Raw genomic sequence first — 6,000 nt, 5'->3', positions numbered from 1 at the left:
CTTGCTTCGTTGATGAACATTTCAACTTTCTTTTTCTCGTACTAATTTTCATTAGTCTCAGACGATTAAAAGGAAAGTGTGCTAATGATAATTCGTTGGTTTTACTCTGTTAGCGTTGTTAGTCTGAGTAGGAATGAAAGGTACTATGGGTTTAAAACTATTTTATTACTTAAATGATTTGTAGATTTCTTATATACGTATTTATATTTACTATTCGTGTGTCTTCCTCTCTTGTAATTAGTTTGTAAGACACGAATTTTATGAAAAATGTTACTTTATAGTTAAAGAAGCTGCTAAAGCGTTGAAGATAAGTCACGCTCTATGAAGATGGTGAAACTTATTGATGATTTATCTGCAGAGTTTTACATTCTACTGTTTTATTGTATTAAAGTTTAGGATTATCCCTTAGTGATGTTTCCCTTCATGACGTATAATGTTCCATTCAAAACTGTGTGGTCGTGAAAGAGATATTTCATATAATAATATTATCAGAAATGGATGTCAAGGAAGATCATCCCTTTCGTAGTACCTCATTCTTACGACAATTTTTTAACGAGATTCTAAAATTAAATTTTTGTATAAAAACAATAATTATAAATTGTATGATATTTTGAATTACATAAGATGGTGGAATGTGAATAAGTTAGATAAAGGTTGGCTGATAGCTCTCGACCACTCTATTCACATTCAAGAACCAGCCTGATTAGTTTCGTGATCTGTCTGGCACGAAGTTGAAGGAGTAAATGAGCTCGAGCTGCGCGTTTTCGGCCCTTAAAGAGACAGCGTACCGCTATCTTTAAAAGGTTTCGTGGAAATTCACATTCGCTAATACCACGAGGATTAAATTTTCTGCTTAAGCTAACCTTGTGATTTATCAATTTTTGCCTTTGTATAAGCAAAATTGCCTCTCACATTATAAACCATTAATTTCTAGTAATTCGAGCAAATCAACAAAAATTAACTTAAGTGGAAATCAAATCACTTTTTGAAATATTATAAATTCATAGTGGATTAATATTCGTGTTAATAAACTTTCGCTCTTTTAAATACGAAACCTATCTTTCAATAAATAAAAATTTTTTACAATGTAAGCTCCTGCACGCTTACATACTCACGCAAGTTTATATCTATTTATGTCTATATCACATGAACGCTTGCTTGTTTCTACAAACTTTCAATTGCCTCCTTTCAGCCATTGTCATCGACGGTTCGAAAGTCTTTCTCGCCCTGCGATGAGAAGATTGATTACAGCTAAACGAAGAAGCACCGCGAGAGCACGATAAACGCAATTAGAGACAAGAGATTGAGGCCTGATTTTATTAGCTGTGGATCTTTGGTCGGTGTTTGTTTTACACGATAACAGGATTCCATAAAGATAACGTAAACATAGATCCCGTTGTCTCATCGGGGAAAACGTCTTTTTCATTCCCTCTGTCGCATATTCGCGCCTTCTCTTCCCTCTGTCAGTCCGCGAAATTGGTTTTCAAGAAGAAGTAATCTCAAGCTCCAAAGAGGTCCAATGTCCCAACGGACGAGTACCTAATGAAGTGTACGTGAGAAACAAGTCATCGTCTGGTAAGAAGACCCGCGGGATGGCAAACAACAAGACTGCGGAGAGGCTGCGGTGAGAATCTTTCGTTCGTCAAGCCGTGCGAACCCGTTGGAAAAAGAACTTTCCCGAAAGTTCTCCACCCTCCAATCTGTAGCGCTCCTACTCGCACGTGCTACCACGAAACGACTTTCGCATCCGAGCATTTTCTTTCGACGAATCATCGGCCACTTTCGTCCGAAACTTTCGTCCAAGTTTACCTATTTGTTTAACGCGACCACTGGCGGACAGGATACCCTTAACAAGCTGGCTGATCGCGTTTCATCGGGAAAACCATGATGAATGGCTCCTATATGGTGTTACCTTGGTAACTCGTATGTGTTATATACCCTCTGCGAGTCGTTTACCGTGGTAATGTTGGGGATAATGAGAGAATTTTTGTTTGGTTTCTTTACCTAAGGATTGGCTTCTTTCCGTTTCTCCTGTCTCAGGCTGGAAGCCTTGGTTTTTAAAACGGAGGGTGGTTTGGATCATTGAATTGTTAAAGTAGGTTTTAGAATTGATTGGAGAATATTTTGTTATTGAATTCTAGGATTGTTGGAGTACGTATTATTTGAGACAGTTTTTCAATCTCCGCAAATAATTATTAAATTATATTTACATTCGATATTGTATGTGAATGCACGTATTCTACATTACCGGAAATATTTAGATACGTTTAACGAGCTACGTTTTTCAATGCTAAATAGTAGAAGTTAAATTTCTAAATTGTTTGAAAAATATGTAACTCGTGTATGCGAAATATCTGTTCCATGGAGAATAATATGTTGGAAGATAATTTTGTCGCCATCGTTAGAATTTGTAGGGTACACCTTGCAGCACATTATATGGCTCACCTAGCAGCTGCATTCTAAAGCGTTAAAATTGATACACGAGGGAACATAAGTACATGTAATAAAATGTTGAAGAGAATAGTCATGCGGGAGCCGAGTATCTGGGGCAAGTCTCGTGTCTTTTTTGGTAAGAGATGGAAAGAACAGGGTGATTTAAGGAGCTCCAGCTTCCTATATCCTCTCTCTTTTTTTCCTTTTTTTTTTTTTGCGATTGCAACAATGCATTTCCGTGGTGCAATTGCATTTTACTTTCTAAATAGAATCCACATATTTTGGACGCAGGAATCCATTCGTTTCATCATATCTCCCATGCACAATGAATATATTATAAAACATTGTTATGTATCTTCCCTGTGTTTTAAAATATTCAATTGCAGTGATGCAACATTCGAGTATTTTTCAAAAAATCCCAAATTTCTCGGAAACTTTACACAACAAAAGTGACGAATAATATTACTATTTTATACCTATTTATTTTATTTCTAAGCAGTATCACACTCGAATTGTCGCTTCCAGATAAAGCTTTATATTTTACAGACAAAGTTGTGTCAGTCAAGTAAAGATGAATTCCATGGTGTTATTTAATATCAGATGCAACAAGCTGCGATATTGCTTGAATATTAACGCTCCCCTCGAAGCGGACAGGAGTAACTCCTCGAAGCCTCAAACAATGCTAACTATAACAGCCGAAGCCATGAAAGCCTCTAAAACCACAAATGACACTTATGTTGGGTCACCCTATATGAAACTTATAGAAGGTTGGTAAGGACCCCTGTTGTGCTCTTCTGAGGGTCAAGTACCAAAACTCGCCCAACCTATCGTATGACAGACCTCGCAGAACTGCAACATATGAACGCTTTGGTCTTTCTCTTTGATACTCTCATTGACAATAGTTTGTAACACCCTAGGTGGGTAATCCTGGTGGGTAGCTTTGGATATATTGTCTGTCAAGGGATATGAAGAACGAGGAAGTGGCAGTAAACAATTTTAAATGTATTTTCTATTATTATACTACTAACATCTGGAAGCGGATTTATTGATTCTACGCTTTTTGTATAAATTGAAAATTTCTAAAAACATACAATAATTGCCAAAAGATGTAGACAGCATCAGTCTAAGATCTAAGATCTAAGATCTAAGATGTAATATAAATTAATCTCTATTTTTCACATAGAATAATTCTGTATAAATTTATTTCATTCAAAAAGTCGAATTATACATAGTACAATCGTTAATTTTGAATTTCGTCTAAATTACCTCAACTACTTTTTAGTGAACATCAATGGCAAGAAAGATGTCAGCCTCTCAACAGTTATAAAGAAGAAATAGGTGACACAGTTTGACTTAGACCGTGTCATTGGCGGGTAAAATGTTCTAAAGACCGACAATATCAAACACGACGATAGAACGCGATGAGCAACCGTGGCAGAAGAATTTCAAGTTTTTCCGATGGCGAATGAAATTGGAGAAAGCTGGGGTAAAACCTTAAAAGCTGTCAGGCAATCACGCCGCACGAGTATCGTAAAACTATCCTCGCATTACACGTAGTCCAGCGCTTTTTCATGCTAGAGATGAAAGAACTCGATGACTCACTTTTTCGCGATTTCATCAGCGCTGGGTCACGTTAACGAACCTCTAATTACCAGTTAGTGGCTCGATCGTGCCACGGAATCGTCTAAGATTTGTCCAAGCATAATTTATATGGTAATTAGCCGGTGTGACCGTAACCTGGTTTCTTTCTACCACCATTTCTCCATCGCTTTTCTGCTCGTGTTTACGTTTACACAATACAAAAATGAAACTCGAAGAAACAAAACGAGAGAGAACGGGACGAAAAAGGGAAAAGGAAAACGGAGAAAGAGAGAAAGAGACAGAGACACGTCATTCAACATTCGTTACGGCCCACGATGTCTTTGTTCACCGGCGCGTCCCTGTTCGCGGCAACTTCCGGTTTGCAAAGTTTAGCTACGTGCACGCCATAAAACCGTCGACCGAACAAAAAGCGTCATTATGAAATCATCCTTTCCTTCTCCGAGGCCCTCAGCGCTTCTGTTGCGCTTCGAGAATAAATCTGTACGTACAGCGTGATAAATGTGCCACTTTACGATCCGATAATTACCGCTGCACATGTACGGGTTCGCCATAATTAAGCCCGCGTATGCGATTCGAGTGGCTCGTGCCTCCAGGCCAGAAGCTCTGGCTCGTGCGGTTCCTTTCTTCGTTCTTGCAACTGTTTGCTATGGTTTGGCTAACGGTGAATCGAATGATGGAAAACGTAAAAAAAGAGACTATTAGAAGTTGGATCGTTAATGAGAGTTGTGATTCAAATTTGTGGAAACGTTTATTATTGTGTAGACTTTTAGGGAGGCATTCAGTCATTGGAATTAACGAAGAAGTTTATGGTAGATGTTAGGGAATGTAATTGTTAATTAAACAGTAAGGAGAAGAATATACATAGGAACATATAATCGATTTCATTTTGTTATTTATAAGCAACGTTGAATATTGTGCGTACAAGCTTAGTTGGCTGCTCTTTGAATACCAATTTAACTAGCGCGCTTCTTTAAAAATTGGAAAATCAATTTACAAGCGTGACGTTAACTACTATCTTTGAATATTCGGACAGTAGATCTATTTATGACTATCTCTGCTGTGAAACCGAAATCATAAACCGTTTTTTATGTAAAATAGGTAAAACTGCTGCTTGCTATCTTACAGAACCAAGTTAAAAACTTGTAACATCTTCTGTTTCAGATTTCCATCCCATGAGGAACAGGAAGATCGAGATTTTCGAGGTAAGACCGAGTGATCATTAACGAGTCTGTGTGCGTCTCTGATGTGCTTACGTAGCCTAATGACAGCGCTTTCAAAGAAACGTGCCGTGACTCGATTTAGATGTACGATTCTTGCCGTTTTCAAACCGAGGCGGTTGTTCCTGCTGAGACCCCGTACAGTTTCTTTTCTCACATGTAATGCGTTGCTCGCGTCCCCGGTTCGGATTTTCCATTTTGATTCGAAACGATATCACTCATAACCACAGAAAGGTCACGTGACAGCTACCTCGCGATTATTACTATGGACGATGGAAGAAATTAATTTTTCACCGGCCCGGCCAGCTGGCAATACTAATTATTTACAGTCGAGAGTACTAGAAATTAAACGGCACGCTGTGAGCGAGTTGAAGCAACTCTGCCATTTTTATGATGAAAACAGAAAAAATAGGAGGTCTGGCAAAATATAGCGAATCTGGAAGTCTGGTAAAAATAAAACGGAAATGGGAAAAATACAGAAAACAAAGGAAACGAGATTGAAATGAAAATCTCCGATCCGAAAGAGCTTTTTATTTAGCTCGTTAATTGTAGTTGAAGCAGATTTCTCCACTCGTGCGGTGCTTCAGGGCTGCTGTGTCGGTTGGTTGAAATTTATTAATTTTTAATGGACCATGGCTAACAAACCTAAAAATCCAACTTTTCCTTTCTCTCCCTGTTTCTCTCTCCTCCTTCCACTCTCTGTTGCTTTGAAGTTCCGCCACAGGCTAGGATCTTACTTTTGTTGCAT

The 6,000-nt window shown here is 38.2% G+C and overlaps 1 protein-coding gene across 4 annotated transcripts in view; it reads left to right on the top strand.

Annotated features, from left to right (window-relative positions):
- Positions 1-5,190: 5,190 nt before the first annotated feature.
- The window catches only part of kek5 (leucine-rich repeat, immunoglobulin-like domain-containing kekkon 5 protein), a 292,283-nt gene continuing 291,473 nt past the window's right edge, over positions 5,191-6,000 (top strand). For all 4 annotated transcript variants that reach the window (XM_069132089.1, XM_069132086.1, XM_069132090.1 and 1 more), the window contains exon 1: positions 5,191-5,237. The gene's annotated coding sequence lies outside the window, so the exon portion shown is untranslated. The remainder of the gene's footprint in view (positions 5,238-6,000) is intronic.

This window comes from Bombus flavifrons, chromosome 2 (assembly GCF_040668555.2).
Source record: "Bombus flavifrons isolate JBK064 chromosome 2, iyBomFlav1_principal, whole genome shotgun sequence".
NCBI classification, from domain to species: domain Eukaryota; kingdom Metazoa; phylum Arthropoda; class Insecta; order Hymenoptera; family Apidae; genus Bombus; species Bombus flavifrons.
This window is presented reverse-complemented; position numbering and strand designations above follow the sequence as displayed.